The following is a 20,103-nucleotide window of genomic DNA, read 5'->3' on the forward strand; positions in this document are numbered from 1 at the left end:
TTGCTTAAAGACCGTCGATGTCTCACCATTCTCTGGGTTCTCCATGTGCTTAGCTGTGCTCTCCGCTCACTCCCTGGTTGGAAGGAGAAATTCAATGAATGTCTATAAATAGCCTGTTATATGCGAATGTTTACAAGAATAGCAGCCTATTGTTTGACTTCAGACAATTCTACTGCCCTACCAAGCAAAAAGGCAGTAACTGCTCATAGCTTGGAACTGAGAAAAATGGCTTTTATTTACGTTGGTTTCATAGTAACTTTATACAGTTACTGCTAACATGACCCCTATTTTATCCTGAACACAATACAACAGAGACAGGATACTTTTCCACATGATTATGCATGTCTTTAATTCTATCAAAAATGACTAACTCATTTTCAACCAAATGAGCAATTACTGCCTTTTTGCTTGGTAGGGCAGAATAGCACTCCTCCGTTTTTGTTGGCTTGTTGTTAACCAGACATACATCCTCTTAGCTGGATGGGACAAGTCAACACAGACATTCTGATGTGATAGACTACATATCTAAATACAGAGCCTAAATTCAGCTGATAAAACCAGTAGCAGGCTAGAATATTGTTCCTAGTTATTCAATGTTGGCTCAGTGGTGCAGACAGACAGACAGACAGACAGACAGACAGACAGACAGACAGACAGACATGGACGCACACACACAGTATGATGAACCTCCACCAGTGTACCATTCATGGACTGTCACCCTCACAGCTGGAAGCTGCTGATAGAGAGAGAATGAATGATGTTAAAGACAGTGAATTCATTCAACCTCTTATTCATCAACAGACCATGTCTGTCTTGCAGCTCAGCCTCAGCAGTTGGCTACTGAGATGACTAAATAGACTACACTGTCTTACAATCTATAGGAATCTCATGACCAAGTCTCCAAGAATTCAGACAGGACTGCCAGACTAGAGTATTGAGGATCATTGTCTGGACCTTGAGGTTATAAACTACAGTTGGCTCTCGTTACACCAACATATGTTTTTGGGCAACAAGCTTGTTTCTCTGCACCACAACAGACATTGATGAAGGTATTATCTGGTTTCTCTGTACTACAACAGACATTGATGAAGGTATTATCTGGTTTCTCTGTACTACAACAGACATTGATGAAGGTATTATCTGGTTTCTCTGCACTACAACAGCTGGTATATGATGAAGGTATTATCTGGTTTCTCTGCACTACAACAGACATTGATGAAGGTATTATCTGGTTTCTCTGCACTACAACAGCTGGGTTATGATGAAGGTATTATCTGGTTTCTCTGCACTACAACAGACATTGATGAAGGTATTATCTGGTTTCTCTGCACTACACCAGACACTGATGAAGGTATTATCTGGTTTCTCTGCACTACAACAGACATTGATGAAGGTATTATCTGGTTTCTCTGTACTACAACAGACATTGATGAAGGTATTATCTGGTTTCTCTGCACTACAACAGACATTGATGAAGGTATTATCTGGTTTCTCTGCACTACACCAGCTGGGTTATGATGAAGGTATTATCTGGTTTCTCTGCACTACAACAGACATTGATGAAGGTATTATCTGGTTTCTCTGCACTACACCAGCTGGGTTATGATGAAGGTATTATCTGGTTTCTCTGCACTACAACAGACATTGATGAAGGTATTATCTGGTTTCTCTGCACTACAACAGCTGGGTTATGATGAAGGTATTATCTGGTTTCTCTGCACTACAACAGCTGGGTTATGATGAAGGTATTATCTGGTTTCTCTGTACTACAACAGACATTGATGAAGGTATTATCTGGTTTCTCTGCACTACAACAGCTGGGTTATGATGAAGGTATTATCTGGTTTCTCTGCACTACAACAGACATTGATGAAGGTATTATCTGGTTTCTCTGCACCACAACAGACATTGATGAAGGTATTATCTGGTTTCTCTGCACTACAACAGACATTGATGAAGGTATTATCTGGTTTCTCTGCACTACAACAGCTGGGTTATGATGAAGGTATTATCTGGTTTCTCTGTACTACAACAGACATTGATGAAGGTATTATCTGGTTTCTCTGTACTACAACATACATTGATGAAGGTATTATCTTGTTTCTTTGCACTACAACAGCTGGGTTATGATGAAGGTATTATCTGGTTTCTCTGTACTACAACAGACATTGATGAAGGTATTATCTGGTTTCTCTGTACTACAACAGACATTGATGAAGGTATTATCTGGTTTCTCTGCACTACAACAGACATTGATGAAGGTATTATCTGGTTTCTCTGCACTACACCAGCTGGGTTATGATGAAGGTATTATCTGGTTTCTCTGCACTACAACAGACATTGATGAAGGTATTATCTGGTTTCTCTGCACTACACCAGCTGGGTTATGATGAAGGTATTATCTGGTTTCTCTGCACTACAACAGACATTGATGAAGGTATTATCTGGTTTCTCTGCACTACAACAGACATTGATGAAGGTATTATCTGGTTTCTCTGCACTACACCAGCTGGGTTATGATGAAGGTATCGTTACATTGTTAATAATGTATTACAACACCACAACACCAAGTAGTGAAACTGAGTGAAGTTACACTCAGCCACCAGTAGAGGGCAGGCTCACTTCCTCACTGTCTGACCAGGTTACACGTGGTGAAAACAGGTGATAGAAGACCAAGCCAATGCTGAGGGATATATAGAGTGTGTGTGTGTGTGTGTTTGTGTGCCCAACATCCCCACTAAACCTAATCATCAGACACACTGCAGTTTATCAAGCGTCTACTGTACCTTCTGCAGCAAAGTGTTTGGAGTAAATATTACACTTTCTAAGGAGTGTCTGGAACTGTATCTGTCTAGACTAGCACCCATTAGAGTAGCATGGAGACTGAGTCCCAGAGAGAGTTTAGTTTTCCTCAGTCAACTAAGGAGGGAGGGAGGGAGGGAGGGAGGGAGGGAGGAGGAAAAGGGAAGGGAGGAAGAGGGAGTGTTTAACCAGGGACCATAAAGCCCTGTGGTTAACCAGGGACCATAAAGCCCTGTGGTTAACCAGGGACCATAAAGCCCTGTGGTTAACCAGGGACCAAGGGTTTGACGTGTGTGTGTGTGTGTGTGTGTGTGTGCCCGTGCGTCTTTGTCCATATGTTTGTACGTTTTGGAGAAGTGAGACCCTAGAAACGCCTGTGAAATGTGTTGTCAGTCAGTTTCCTTTTCTGTATCAGTAACACAGTCATCTGTCCCGACTCTTGACTTCACAGTGCTGTTCAGTAACTGGTAGCTGCGTGTCTGTCAGCCTACATCCTCTGTAATGCTCCTCCATTCTCCGTTTGCTGCATTGTTATTGTGATGGGTAAAGTCAAGCAGTCCTGTGTCTCCGGGCCAGACCCCAAAACAACATTGTTATTGTGATGGGTAAAGTCAAGCAGTCCTGTGTCTCCGGGCCAGACCCCAAAACAACATTGTTATTGTGATGGGTAAAGTCAAGCAGTCCTGTGTCTCCGGGCCGGACCCCAAAACAACATTGTTATTGTGATGGGTAAAGTCAAGCAGTCCTGTGTCTCCGGGCCGGACCCCAAAACAACATTGTTATTGTGATGGGTAAAGTCAAGCAGTCCTGTGTCTCCGGGCCGGACCCCAAAACAACATTGTTATTGTGATGGGTAAAGTCAAGCAGTCCTGTGTCTCCGGGCCAGACCCCAAAACAACATTGTTATTGTGATGGGTAAAGTCAAGTAGTCCTGTGTCTCCGGGCCGGACCCCAAAACAACATTGTTATTGTGATGGGTAAAGTCATGCAGTCCTGTGTCTCCGGGCCAGACCCCAAAACAACATTGTCATTGTGATGGGTAAAGTCAAGCAGTCCTGTGTCTCCGGGCCGGACCCCAAAACAACATTGTCATTGTGATGGGTAAAGTCAAGCAGTCCTGTGTCTCCGGGCCGGACCCCAAAACAACATTGTCATTGTGATGGGTAAAGTCAAGCAGTCCTGTGTCTCCGGGCCGGACCCCAAAACAACATTGTCATTGTGATGGGTAAAGTCAAGCAGTCCTGTGTCTCCGGGCCGGACCCCAAAACAACATTGTCATTGTGATGGGTAAAGTCAAGCAGTCCTGTGTCTCCGGGCCGGACCCCAAAACAACATTGTCATTGTGATGGGTAAAGTCAAGCAGTCCTGTGTCTCCGGGCCGGACCCCAAAACAACATTGTCATTGTGATGGGTAAAGTCAAGCAGTCCTGTGTCTCCGGGCCGGACCCCAAAACAACATTGTTATTGTGATGGGTAAAGTCAAGCAGTCCTGTGTCTCCGGGCCGGACCCCAAAACAACATTGTCATTGTGATGGGTAAAGTCAAGCAGTCCTGTGTCTCCGGGCCGGACCCCAAAACAACATTGTTATTGTGATGGGTAAAGTCAAGCAGTCCTGTGTCTCCGGGCCGGACCCCAAAACAACATTGTTATTGTGATGGGTAAAGTCAAGCAGTCCTGTGTCTCCGGGCCGGACCCCAAAACAACATTGTTATTGTGATGGGTAAAGTCAAGCAGTCCTGTGTCTCCGGGCCGGACCCCAAAACAACATTGTTATTGTGATGGGTAAAGTCAAGCAGTCCTGTGTCTCCGGGTCGGACCCCAAAACAACATTGTTATTGTGATGGGTAAAGTCAAGCAGTCCTGTGTCTCCGGGCCGGACCCCAAAACAACATTGTTATTGTGTCAAGCTGAAGTGACAGAGGATGGCATTTCAAAAAGTATATCATAGTCAGACTGTATTCTATAGCCTGAACACACTAATGTTATACACAGAACACCAACACACAGCTGTCTCTGGGCTGACTGTCTGTGTGCTGACCGTCTCTGGGCTGACCGTCTCTGGGCTGACCGTCTCTGGGCTGACCGTCTGTGGGCTGACCGTCTCTGGGCTGACCGTCTCTGGGCTGACTGTCTCTGGGCTGACTGTCTCTGGGCTGACGGTCTCTGGGCTGACGGTCTCTGGGCTGACGGTCTCTGGGCTGACTGACTCTGGGCTGACTGACTCTGGGCTGACTGACTCTGGGCTGACTGATCACTGAGAGAACAGGCAGAGAGGGGTCACTCTCAGAGGTTATAGTTCAGCTGCCACTTGACCTCTCTGGTCCGTCAAACCTTATCAAACCATCTGGCCCGTTGCCATTTGTGATCCCCCCACACCCAACCTCCCTCTCCTCCCATCCTAGATGATTCAGACCCTGCTGGCAGCATTAACAGAGGTATCCCTCTGGGGGGATGGAGGTATGGCAACAGCTCTCTCTCTCTCCTCCTCCTCCTATGGAAACAAACATTGCTGAGGCTGTTACAGCCATGTTTCCATCACCTCCACTGTGTATATTATATGAAGTGTCTATAGTTCTCCCACCGATGCCGCCGTTGTTATGCATAATATTATATGAAGAGTATGAAGTGTACATTAGACAGGGGTTATAGTTAATATAGGTCATGAATAATAAACAGGAAGTGTACATTAGACAGGGGTTATAGTTAATATAGGTCATGAATAATAAACAGGAAGTGTACATTAGACAGGGGTTATAGTTAATATAGGTCATGAATAATAAACAGGAAGTGTACATTAGACAGGGGTTATAGTTAATATAGGTCATTAATAATAAACAGGAAGTGTACATTAGACAGGGGTTATAGTTAATATAGGTCATGAATAATAAACAGGATGTGTAAATTAGACAGGGGTTATAGTTAATGTAGGTCATGAATAATAAACAGGAAGTGTACATTACAGGGGTTATAGTTAATGTAGGTCATGAATAATAAATAGTGAATAATACACAGGAAGTGTACATTAGACAGGGGTTATAGTTAATATAGGTCATGAATAATAAACAGGATGTGTAAATTAGACAGGGGTTATAGTTAATGTAGGTCATGAATAATAAACAGGAAGTGTACATTACAGGGGTTATAGTTAATGTAGGTCATGAATAATAAATAGTGAATAATACACAGGAAGTGTACATTAGACAGGGGTTATAGTTAATATAGGTCATGAATAATAAACAGGAAGTGTACATTAGACAGGGGTTATAGTTAATGTAGGTCATGAATAATAAACAGGAAGTGTACATTAGACAGGGGTTATAGTTAATGTAGGTCATGAATAAATAATAGTGAATAATACACAGGAAGTGTAAATTAGACAGGGGTTATAGTTAATATAGGTCCTTAATAATAAACAGGAAGTGTACATTAGACAGGGGTTATAGTTAATATAGGTCATGAATAATAAATAGTGAATAATACACAGGAAGTGTACATTAGACAGGGGTTATAGTTAATATAGGTCATGAATAATAAACAGGATGTGTACATTAGACAGGGGTTATAGTTAATATAGGTCATGAATAATAAACAGGATGTGTACATTAGACAGGGGTTATAGTTAATGTAGGTCATGAATAATAAACAGGAAGTGTAAATTAGACAGGGTTATAGTTAATAGAGGTCATGAATAATAAATTATGAATTAACAGTCTGAGAAGTAATGTGATAATAAACAGGAAGAGACATGATGTCCTCTGAGGGAGCAGGAAATGTACTACTTCCTGCTTGCATCTACAGGCTTAAAACCACAGTCTCTGTATGTCGTCATCCCAAATGGCACCCTATTACCTATTTAGTGCACTACCCCATAGGACTCTGGTCAAAAGTGGAGGGGAGTGTATGTCAAATCAAATCAAATCAAATTTATTTATATAGCCCTTCGTACATCAGCTGATATCTCAAAGTGCTGTACAGAAACCCAGCCTAAAACCCCAAACAGCAAGCAATGCAGGTGTAGAAGCACGGTGGCTAGGAAAAACTCCCTAGAAAGGCCAAAACCTAGGAAGAAACCTAGAGAGGAACCAGGCTATGAGGGGTGGCCAGTCCTCTTCTGGCTGTGCCGGGTGGAGATTATAACAGAACATGGCCAAGATGTTCAAATGTTCATAAATGACCAGCATGGTCCAATAATAATAATGTGTGTGGAGTGGGGGTACCTGTCATCCTCTACATGTGGCTGTCATCCTCTACATGTACCTGTCATCCTCTACATGTGGCTGTCATCCTCTACATGTACCTGTCATCCTCTACATGTACCTGTCATCCTCTACATGTACCTGTCATCCTCTACATGTACCTGTCATCCTCTACATGTACCTATCATCCTCTACATGTACCTGTCATCCTCTACATGTACCTGTCATCCTCTACATGTACCTGTCATCCTCTACATGTACCTGTCATCCTCTACATGTACCTGTCATCCTCTACATGTACCTGTCATCCTCTACATGTACCTGTCATCCTCTACATGTACCTGTCATCCTCTACATGTAGCTGTCATCCTCTACTCTACATGTACCTGTCATCTTCTACTCTACATGTAACTGTCATCCTCTATATATATGTATATATATATATATCTGTACTGTAGTCTGGTCCTGGTAGATACTGTGTGTATTTTAGTCCTGGTAGATACTGTAGTCTAGTCCTGGTAGATACTGTGTGTAGTCTAGTTCTGGTAGATACTGTATGTAGTCTAGTTCTGGTAGATACTGTAGTCTAGTCCTGGTAGATACTGTATGTAGTCTAGTCCTGGTAGATACTGTATGTAGTCTAGTCCTGGTAGATACTGTATGTAGTCTAGTCCTGGTAGATACTGTATGTAGTCTAGTCCTGGTAGATACTGTAGTCTAGTCCTGGTAGATACTGTATATAGTCTAGTCCTGGTAGATACTGTGTGTAGTCTAGTCCTGGTAGATACTGTGTGTAGTCTAGTCCTGGTAGATACTGTATGTAGTCTAGTTCTGGTAGATACTGTATGTAGTCTAGTTCTGGTAGATACTGCATGTAGTCTAGTTCTGGTAGATACTGTATGTAGTCTAGTCCTGGTAGATACGGTATGTAGTCTAGTCCTGGTAGATACTGTATGCAGTCTAGTCCTGGTAGATACTGTATGTAGTCTAGTCCTGGTAGATACTGTATGTAGTCTAGTCCTGGTAGATACTGTATGTAGTCTAGTCCTGGTAGATACTGTATGTAGTCTAGTCCTGGTAGATACTGTATATAGTCTAGTTCTGGTAGATACTGTATGTAGTCTAGTCCTGGTAGATACTGTGTGTAGTCTAGTTCTGGTAGATACTGTGTGTAGTCTAGTTCTGGTAGATACTGTATGTAGTCTAGTTCTGGTAGATACTGTATGTAGTCTAGTCCTGGTAGATACTGTATGTAGTCTAGTTCTGGTAGATACTGTATGTAGTCTAGTCCTGGTAGATACTGTATGTAGTCTAGTCCTGGTAGATACGGTATGTAGTCTAGTCCTGGTAGACACTGTATGTAGTCTAGTCCTGGTAGACACTGTATGTAGTCTAGTCCTGGTAGATACTGTACTGTATGTAGTCTAGTCCTGGTAGATACTGTACTGTATGTAGTCTAGTCCTGGTAGATACTGTATATAGTCTAGTCCTGGTAGATACTGTATATAGTCTAGTCCTGGTAGATACTGTATATAGTCTAGTCCTGGTAGATACTGTGTGTAGTCTGGTCCTGGTAGATACTGTATGTAGTCTAGTCCTGGTAGATACTGTATGTAGTCTAGTCCTGGTAGATACTGTAGTCTAGTCCTGGTAGATACTGTATGTAGTCTAGTCCTGGTAGATACTGTATATAGTCTAGTTCTGGTAGATACTGTATATAGTCTAGTCCTGGTAGATACTGTATGTAGTCTAGTCCTGGTAGACACTGTATGTAGTCTAGTCCTGGTAGATACTGTAGTCTAGTCCTGGTAGATACTGTATGTAGTCTAGTCCTGGTAGATACTGTAGTCTAGTCCTGGTAGATACTGTGTGTAGTCTGGTCCTGGTAGATACTGTATGTAGTCTAGTCCTGGTAGATACTGTATGTAGTCTAGTCCTGGTAGACACTGTATGTAGTCTAGTCCTGGTAGATATTGTAGTCTAGTCCTGGTAGATACTGTATGTAGTCTAGTCCTGGTAGATACTGTAGTCTAGTCCTGGTAGATACTGTATGTAATCTAGTCCTGGTAGATACTGTATGTAGTCTAGTCCTGGTAGATACTGTGTGTAGTCTGGTCCTGGTAGATACTGTAGTCTAGTCCTGATAGATACTGTAGTCTAGTCCTGGTAGATACTGTATATAGTCTAGTCCTGGTAGATACTGTGTGTAGTCTAGTCCTGGTAGATACTGTATGTAGTCTAGTCCTGGTAGATACTGTAGTCTAGTCCTGGTAGATACTGTAGTCTAGTCCTGGTAGATACTGTATGTAATCTAGTCCTGGTAGATACTGTATGTAGTCTAGTCCTGGTAGATACTGTAGTCTAGTCCTGATAGATACTGTAGTCTAGTCCTGGTAGATACTGTATATAGTCTAGTCCTGGTAGATACTGTGTGTAGTCTAGTCCTGGTAGATACTGTATGTAGTCTAGTTCTGGTAGATACTGTACTGTAGTCTAGTCCTGGTAGATACTGTATGTAGTCTAGTCCTGGTAGATACTGTATATAGTCTTGTTACGTTCCCCAGTTTATGTGTTGTAGTTTGTGTATTTGCATGTGTTTATTTCAGGAAATGGCTTCCTGAAATCCCTCAAGCAGCTGATTGGTCGACTCCAGGGCTAATTGGAGAGCTGACCCCGCCCCCTCGTCAAGACACAGCTGTCTCCAATTATACATTCATTCTGAAGCTATATAAAAGCCAGTGTTCTGTTCAGGAGAGAGAGATTTTGGAGGTAGGGATTGCTGAGAGAGATTTTGCTAGAGAGATTTTGGAAGAGAGATTTTGGAGGTAGGGATTGCTGAGAGAGATTTTGCTAGAGAGATTTTGGAGGTAGGGATTGCTGAGAGAGATTTTGCTAGAGAGATTTTGGAGGTAGGGATTGCTGAGAGAGATTTTGCTAGAGAGATTTTGGAGGTAGGGATTGCTGAGAGAGATTTTGCTAGAGAGATTTTGGAGGTAGGGATTGCTGAGAGAGATTTTGCTAGAGAGATTTTGGAGGTAGGGATTGCTGAGAGAGATTTTGCTAGAGAGATTTTGGAGGTAGGGATTGCTGAGAGAGATTTTGCTAGAGAGATTTTGGAGGTAGGGATTGCTGAGAGATTTTGCTAGAGAGATTTGGAGGTAGGGATTGCTGAGAGAGATTTTGCTAGAGATTTGCTCTGAGGTCATTGCAGAGCGATTGTTTGTGATAGAGAGTTTTGCTAGAGGTTGATCTTGCTGGGAGTTCATTGCTGGGAGTTTGTTGTTGCTATGTTCTGTGAGTTTGTTGCTCATGTAGAGCTTATTTGATGTCCTTTGTTTTTTAGTTTGTTTGTGAAATTGTTTAATATTCTGTTTCATTTGTTCCCAGGGGGGAAGGGGAAGGCACCTTGGGAGTGCTTAGGCAAGAGGCCCGCGGGCATACATATACCCGTAGTATATTCATTGTCTAGGCACACTAGGTAAGACCTGGGCGGACCACTCCCTGTATTTTGGTTAGGGCACCAGGTGGTGCTAAATTAGGTAAGTTGTGGGTAGGCAGGTAAGATAGGAGAGGGGGGGCTTTGAGATTTACTTTCTTTGCTTTGGTTCCGTCCAGCCCCTTTTTCCCATATTACCGTGTAAAGGAATAAAGTCCTTGTAAACGGTACCACATACTGTCTGTGTCATCCTTACTCACACCTACAGTCCATACCTCTTTCACTTCACAGAGTTTAGTTGTAGCAGGGTGTTGCGTTCCCTCTTCATAGAGGCGTGCGTAACAGTCTAGTCCTGGTAGATACTGTATATAGTCTAGTCCTGGTAGATACTGTATATAGTCTAGTCCTGGTAGATACTGTATATAGTCTAGTCCTGGTAGATAATGTATATAGTCTAGTCCTGGTAGATACTGTATGTAGTCTAGTCCTGGTAGATACTGTACTGTATATAGTCTAGTCCTGGTAGATACTGTATATAGTCTAGTCCTGGTAGATACTGTACTGTATATAGTCTAGTCCTGGTAGATACTGTACTGTATATAGTCTAGTCCTGGTAGATACTGTACTGTATATAGTCTAGTCCTGGTAGATACTGCGTGTAGTCTAGTCCTGGTAGATACTGTATGTAGTCTAGTCCTGGTAGATACTGTATGTAGTCTAGTCCTGGTAGATACTGTATGTAGTCTAGTCCTGGTAGATACTGTATGTAGTCTAGTCCTGGTAGATACTGTATGTAGTCTAGTCCTGGTAGATACGGTATGTAGTTTAGTTCTGGTAGATACGGTATGTAGTCTAGTTCTGGTAGATACTGTATGTAGTCTAGTCCTGGTAGATACTGTATGTAGTCTAGTTCTGGTAGATACTGTATGTAGTCTAGTCCTGGTAGATACTGTATGTAGTCTAGTTCTGGTAGATACGGTATGTAGTCTAGTTCTGGTAGATACTGTATGTAGTCTAGTCCTGATAGATACTGTAGTCTAGTTCTGGTAGATACTGTATATAGTCTAGTCCTGGTAGATACTGTATGTAGTCTAGTCCTGGTAGATACTGTATGTAGTCTAGTCCTGGTAGATACTGTATGTAGTCTAGTTCTGGTAGATACTGTATGTAGTCTAGTCCTGATAGATACTGTAGTCTATTCCTGGTAGATACTGTATGTAGTCTAGTCCTGGTAGACACTGTTTTAACAGCCGTTCTAGATGCTCTGTCTTGAGAGGAGCTACCTGACTGCTAGTGTAGGAAGTATGAATTATTGAACAGACAGAGAGACTGCTCTGTCCACACTGACCCAGAACCAAGGGATTACCAAGGGAATTACCCAGAGAACCTAGGACAGGGATGGGCAACTCCAGTCCTCCAGGGCCTGATTGGTGTCACACTTTTGCCCCAGCTAACACACCTGACTCCAATAATCACCTAATCATGATCTTCAGTTCAGAATGCAGTTAGTTTAATCAGCTGTGTTCGCTAGGGATGGGGGAAATGGTTGACACCACTTCAGAGGTGGGCTTGAACCCAACCTGAGAGTTTCAACCTGAAACTCACCCGAGAGCTACACCCTGAGAACTATAACCTGAGAGCTACAACCTGAGAGATACACCCTGAGAGCTACAACCTGAGAGCTACACCCTGAGAACTATAACCTGAGAGCTACAACCTGAGAACTATAACCTGAGAGATACACCCTGAGAACTATAACCTGAGAGATACACCCTGAGAGCTACACCCTGAGAACTATAACCTGAGAGATACACCCTGAGAGCTATAACCTGAGAGATACACCCTGAGAACTATAACCTGAGAGCTACACCCTGAGAACTATAACCTGAGAGATACACCCTGAGAACTATAACCTGAGAGATACACCCTGAGAACTATAACCTGAGAGCTACAACCTGAGAGCTACACCCTGAGAGCTATAACCTGAGAGATACACCCTGAGAACTATAACCTGAGAGCTACACCCTGAGAGATACACCCTGAGAACTATAACCTGAGAGATACACCCTGAGAACTATAACCTGAGAGATACACCCTGAGAACTATAACCTGAGAGATACACCCTGAGAACTATAACCTGAGAGCTACACCCTGAGAACTATAACCTGAGAGATACAACCTGAGAACTATAACCTGAGAGATACACCCTGAGAACTATAACCTGAGAGATACACCCTGAGAACTATAACCTGAGAGCTACACCCTGAGAACTATAACCTCAGAGCTACACCCTGAGAACTATAACCTGAGAGATACAACCTGAGAACTATAACCTGAGAGAGACACCCTGAGAACTATAACCTGAGAGATACAACCTGAGAACTATAACCTGAGAGATACACCCTGAGAACTATAACCTGAGAGCTACACCCTGAGAACTATAACCTGAGAGCTACACCCTGAGAACTATAACCTGAGAGATACAACCTGAGAACTATAACCTGAGAGATACACCCTGAGAACTATAACCTGAGAGATACACCCTGAGAACTATAACCTGAGAGATACACCCTGAGAACTATAACCTGAGAGCTACACCCTGAGAACTATAACCTGAGAGCTACACCCTGAGAACTATAACCTGAGAGATACAACCTGAGAACTATAACCTGAGAGATACACCCTGAGAACTATAACCTGAGAGCTACAACTGTATGATCAAATAGAAATATATTCATGCAGTGTATGTCTGTTTCCTTATTAGTCCCTGGAGGCTGGGTTGGAGTGGTACTATGCACGTTCTCCTCTGTGATTACTCAGAGGGACAGGAAGTGAAAATAGGGCTGAAAATAGGAATGGATTTGTCACTCGTGGTTTTTGTGAATTTTTTATTAAAAATGCAAAAAAAACTGTGGCCTCTTTACATTAGAGTGGCTGAAATGTTTCATTCTGAAAACAGGTTTTCTACCCCTCTTCAAAACCAGTGGCCTCATTTTACATTAGTAGCTGAAATGTTTTTCATCCTGAAAACAGTCGCTACACAACTGTAGTTTTATGAAACCTGTATGATGCGACAATTCTGACAGTATCGTAAGTATTTCGGACTGTTTGTACTCTACAATATGACATACAATACGTTCTGTCTCTACATGTGCTCCAGAGGTGTTTCCTCCACAACTTAATATGTTGTGAAATGTTGATGACTGTTGCTGAGATGGAAAGGGACCATTGGTGAAGGACAATCTGTCACAGCTAGTGGTGTTAGAAAGGGACAATCAGTCACAGCTAGTGGTGTTAGATAGAAAGAGACAATCAGTCCCAGCTAGTGGTGTTAGATAGAAAGAGACAATCAGTCCCAGCTAGTGGTGTTAGATAGAAAGAGACAATCAGTCCCAGCTAGTGGTGTTAGATAGAAAGAGACAATCAGTCACAGCTAGTGGTGTTAGATAGAAAGAGACAATCAGTCCCAGCTAGTGGTGTTAGATAGAAAGAGACAATCAGTCCCAGCTAGTGGTGTTAGATAGAAAGAGACAATCAGTCCCAGCTAGTGGTGTTAGAAAGGGACAATCAGTCCCAGCTAGTGGTGTTAGATAGAAAGAGACAATCAGTCCCAGCTAGTGGTGTTAGAAAGGGACAATCAGTCCCAGCTAGTGGTGTTAGATAGAAAGAGACAATCAGTCACAGCTAGTGGTGTTAGAAAGGGACAATCAGTCCCAGCTAGTGGTGTTAGATGGAACAGGACAATCAGTCCCAGCTAGTGGTGTTAGATAGAAAGAGACAATCTGTCACAGCTAGTGGTGTTAGAAAGGGACAATCAGTCACAGCTAGTGGTGTTAGATAGAAAGAGACAATCAGTCATAGCTAGTGGTGTTAGATAGAAAGAGACAATCAGTCCCAGCTAGTGGTGTTAGATAGAAAGAGACAATCAGTCACAGCTAGTGGTGTTAGATAGAAAGAGACAATCAGTCCCAGCTAGTGGTGTTAGATAGAAAGAGACAATCAGTCCCAGCTAGTGGTGTTAGAAAGGGACAATCAGTCCCAGCTAGTGGTGTTAGATAGAAAGAGACAATCAGTCACAGCTAGTGGTGTTAGAAAGGGACAATCAGTCCCAGCTAGTGGTGTTAGATAGAAAGAGACAATCAGTTACAGCTAGTGGTGTCAGATAGAAAGGGGACAATCAGTCACAGCTAGTGGTGTTTGATTGTCCCCTTTCTATCTAACACCACTAGCTGTGACTGATTGTCCCCTTTCTATCTGACACCACTAGCTGTAACTGATTGTCCCCTTTCTATCTGACACCACTAGCTGTAACTGATTGTCCCCTTTCTATCTGACACCACTAGCTGTAACTGATTGTCCCCTTTCTATCTGTCACAGCTAGTGGTGTTAGAAAGGGACAATCAGTCACAGCTAGTGGTGTTAGCTAGAAAGGGACAATCAGTCACAGACAGTGGTGTTAGATAGAAAAGGGACAATCAGTCCCAGCTAGTGGTGTTAGTCATGTCACCAGATCTGCATATTACTGGGACTTATCTGTTTAATGTCGCTGCCAGAGCCAATAATGTATGTCATCTCTCATTCGAGAGTGCGTATGTGTTGAATCAAAGTTTATTGGCGTGTGCGTGTGATTAGCAGAGGTAGATTCCCAGCTGTGCTTGAGAGCTCAGCCTAATCATCTGTAAATGTCTCTAAATACCACCAGTCCCCATGATGCATCTCTTCACAGCATCTCTGTGAATTCATTATTCATGACATAACATCCAATCAGGTGGGAGGGAGGTTGACGACCAGGAAACTCCCTGTTTAGGGGAACTGTCTCTGTATGTAGTGTCTTTAGTATGACATTAGGATGTTATATCATGTATTACATCGCTAGCCATGCACCCCTTTATGTGGGTTAAAAGCCCTTTTGAAGGCTAAAGTGTAGCTAAGCTAACAACACTGAAACAGCCTCAGGAAGTCTTCAGTGAACCATCTGAAATGCTTCTTTAGCAGGCTATGAGTCTTCCTATAGTGCTGAAACCCAAACTTCATATCCAACCTTTACATCCCATCTCAACTTATATGAATTGAGGCTAAGACCCTGGAATGCTGCCTTCCTTCCTTCCTTCCTTCCTTCCTGCCTGCCTGCCATCCGTGTCTCTCTGTGTGTGACTGACTCTGATCCTGGTAAACTAGTGTTTTAGCCTTTCATCCATCTTACAGCTACTCTACAGCCCTGAAACCACACACACACACACACACACACACACACACACACACACACACACACACACACACACACACACACACACACACACACACACACACACACACACACAGCAGCAACCCTGAAACGTCGCAGCACATTCAGCCCAGACGAGGACATTTGCAAAGTGGAGCGAAAAGCCAGTCTTCAACCTTCCACACACATCCACAATATACAGTACATTAACAACCTTCCACACTATCCAGTACATTAACAACCTTCCACACTATCCAGTACATTAACAACCTTCCACAATATACAGTACATTAACAACCTTCCACAATATACAGTACATTAACAACCTTCCACAATATCCAGTACATTAACAACCTTCCACACACATCCACAATATACAGTACATTAACAACCTTCCACAATATCCAGTACATTAACAACCTTCCACAATATCCAGTACATTAACAACCTTCCACACACATCCACACTATCCAGTACATTAACAACCTTCCACACTATCCAGTACATTAACAATATCCAGTACATTAACAACCTTCCACAATATCCAGTACATTAACAACCTTCCACACTATCCAGTACATTAACAACCTTCCACACTATCCAGTACATTAACAATCTTCCACAATATCCAGTACATTAACAACCTTCCACACTATACAGTACATTATCAACCTTCCACACATATCCACAATATACAGTACATTAACAACCTTTCACACAGATCCACAATATACAGTACATTAACAACCTTCCACAATATACAGTACATTGACAACCTTCCACACAGATCCACAATGTACAGTACATTAACAACCTTCCACAATATACAGTACATTAACAACCTTCCACAATATACAGTACAATAACAACCTTCCACACACATCTACAATATCCAGTACATTAACAACCTTCCACACTATACAGTACATTAACAACCTTCCACAATATACAGTACATTAACAACCTTCCACACAGATCCACAATATACAGTACATTAACAACCTTCCACAATATACAGCACATTAACAACCTTCCACAATATACAGTACAATAACAACCTTCCACACAGATCCACAATATACAGTACATTAACAACCTTCCACAATATACAGTACATTAACAACCTTCCACACAGATCCACAATATACAGTACATTAACAACCTTCCACAATATACAGTACATTAACAACCTTCCACACAGATCCACAATATACAGTACAATAACAACCTTCCACAATATACAGTACATTAACAAACTTCCACAATATACAGTACATTAACAACCTTCCACACAGATCCACAATATACAGTACATTAACAACCTTCCACACAGATCCACAATATACAGTACATTAACAACCTTCCACAATATACAGTACATTAACAACCTTCCACAATATACAGTACATTAACAACCTTCCACAATATACAGTACATTAACAACCTTCCACAATATACAGGACATAAACAACCTTCCACAATATACAGTACATTAACAACCTTCCACAATATACAGTACATTAACAACCTTCCACAATATACAGTACAATAACAACCTTCCACAATATACAGTACATTAACAACCTTCCACACAGATCCACAATATACAGTACATTAACAACCTTCCACAATATACAGTACATTAACAACCTTCCACACAGATCCACAATATACAGTACATTAACAACCTTCCACACAGATCCACAATATACAGTACAATAACAACCTTCCACAATATACAGTACATTAACAACCTTCCACAATATACAGTACATTAACAACCTTCCACAATATACAGTACATTAACAACCTTCCACACAGATCCACAATATACAGTACATTAACAACCTTCCACACAGATCCACAATATACAGTACATTAACAACCTTCCACACAGATCCACAATATACAGTACATTAACAACCGTCCACAATATACAGTACATTAACAACCTTCCACACTATACAGTACATTAACACACAAACATCTCCATGCCTTGTCCTTCAACACAAACAGTGGTCACTGAAACAGTCCCAGCCTTGGAGCTTCCTGTCAGAGGAAAATCCCTGAGAGGGCCATCCTCACACCGAGTGCATGGATGGATGGGAAATACATTATTTTGGGGATTCAGGCCTTGAAATACTTTTTATTTAATTGAATTTGAATCTTATTTATTTTTTACAATAGATCAGGCTAGAGAAGGGTGGGTGTGATTGTATCACTGTGCTGCTAGTCAGTCAGCCAGCCAGCCAGCCAGTCAGTCAGCCAATCTGTCAGCCAGACAATTAGTCATCCAGCCAATCAGCCAGCCAATCAGCCAGTCATCCAATCAGCCAGCCAGTCAGCCAGACGTGTGCTGCTCTCACACATAATGTTAACATGTGGGCAGTGAGTGTGACTGTGCATGAGGTACTGGTACAGTAATCAAAATCAAATCAAATGTATTTATATAGCCCTTCGTACATCAGCTGATATCTCAAAGTGCTGTATAGAAACCCAGCCTAAAACCCTAAACAGCAAGCAATGCAGGTGTAGAAGCACGGTGGCTAGGAAAAACTCCCTAGAAAGGCCAAAACCTAGGAAGAAACCTAGAGAGGAACCTAGGAAGAAACCTAGAGAGGAAACAGGCTATGAGGGGTGGCCAGTCCTCTTCTGGCTGTGCCGGGTGGAGATTATAACAGTACATGGCCAAGATGTTCAAATGTTCATGAATGACCAGCATGGTCGAATAATAATAACCACAGGCAGAACATTTGAAACTGGAGCAGCAGCACGGCCAGGTGGACTGGGGACAACATGGTGGGCAGTCGTGCTGACAGACATGAGCTCTCTCGCTCAATTTCTTTTCAATTCAAATTGTTTTATTGGCATGCCGTAACGATGTACAGCACCAGTCATAAGGTTTGGACACACCGACTCATTCAAAGGTTTTTCTTCATTTTTTTAAACCATTTTCTACATTGTAGACATCAAAGACATCAAAACTATGAAATAACACACATGGGATTAAGTAGTAACCAAAAAAGTGTTAAACAAATCTAAATATATTTTAGATTCTTCAAAGTAGCCACCCCTTTGCCTTGATGACAGCTTTGCACACACTTGGCATTCTCTCAACCAGCTTCACCTGGAATGCTTTTACAACAGGCTTGAAGGAGTTCCCACATATGCTGAGCACTGCTTTTCCTTCACTCTGCAGTCCAACTCATCCCAAACCATCTCAATTGGGTTGAGTTCGGGTGATTGTGGAGGCCAGGTCATCTGATGCAGCACTCCATAACTCTCCTTCTTTGTCAAATAGACCTTACACAGCCTGGAGGTATGTTGGGTCATTGTCCTGTTGAAAAACTAAAGATAGTCCCACTAAGCTCAAACCAGATGGGATGGCGTATCGCTGCAGAATGATGTGGTAGCCATGCTGGTAAAGTGTGCCTTGAATCCTAAATAAATCACAGACAGTGTCACCAGCAAAGCACCCCCATACCATCACACCTCCTCCTCCATGCTTTATAGTGGGAACTACACATGCAGAGATTATCTGCTCACCTACTCTTCGTCTCACAAAGACATGGCGGTTGGAACCAAAAATTAAAAAAATCTCAGACCAAAGGACAGATCTCCACCAGTCTAATGTCCATTGCTCGTGTTTCTTGGCCCAAGCAAGTCTCTTCTTCTTATTGGTGTCCTTTAGTAGTGGTTTCTTTAGTAGTGGTTCCTTTAGTAGTGGTTTCTTTGCAGCAATCTGACCATGAAGGCCTGATTCACAGTCTCCTCTGAACAGATGATGTTGAGAGGTGTCTGTTACTTGAACTCTGTGAAGCATTCATTTGGGCTGCAATTTCTGAGGCTGGTAACTCTAATGAACGTATCCTCTGCAGCAGAGGTACCTCTGGGCCTTCCTTTCCTGTGGCGGTCCTGATGAGAGCCAGTTTCATCATAGCAGAGGTAACTCTGGGCCTTCCTTTCCTGTGGCGGTCCTGATGAGCCAGTTTCATCACAGCAGAGGTAACTCTGGGCCTTCCTTTCCTGTGGCGGTCCTGATGAGAGCCAGTTTCATCATAGCAGAGGTAACTCTGGGTCTTCCTTTCCTGTGGCGGTCCTGATGAGAGCCAGTTTCATCATAGCAGAGGTAACTCTGGGCCTTCCCTTCCTGTGGCGGTCCTGATGAGAGCCAGTTTCATCATAGCAGAGGTAACTCTGGGCCTTCCTTTCCTGTGGCGGTCCTGATGAGAGCCAGTTTCATCATAGCAGAGGTAACTCTGGGCCTTCCTTTCCTGTGGCGGTCCTGATGAGAGCCAGTTTCATCATAGCAGAGGTAACTCTGGGCCTTCCTTTCCTGTGGCGGTCCTGATGAGAGCCAGTTTCATCATAGCAGAGGTAACTCTGGGCCTTCCTTTCCTGTGGCGGTCCTGATGAGAGCCAGTTTCATCATAGCAGAGGTAAC

General features: G+C 42.6%; 1 protein-coding gene across 2 annotated transcripts in view; it reads left to right on the forward strand.

Annotated features, from left to right (window-relative positions):
- The window catches only part of LOC139402504 (UPF0524 protein C3orf70 homolog A-like), a 40,638-nt gene that overhangs the window by 308 nt on the left and 20,227 nt on the right, over positions 1-20,103 (forward strand). The window lies entirely within an intron of this gene.

This window comes from Oncorhynchus clarkii, unplaced genomic scaffold, assembly GCF_045791955.1.
Source record: "Oncorhynchus clarkii lewisi isolate Uvic-CL-2024 unplaced genomic scaffold, UVic_Ocla_1.0 unplaced_contig_8902_pilon_pilon, whole genome shotgun sequence".
NCBI lineage: Eukaryota > Metazoa > Chordata > Actinopteri > Salmoniformes > Salmonidae > Oncorhynchus > Oncorhynchus clarkii.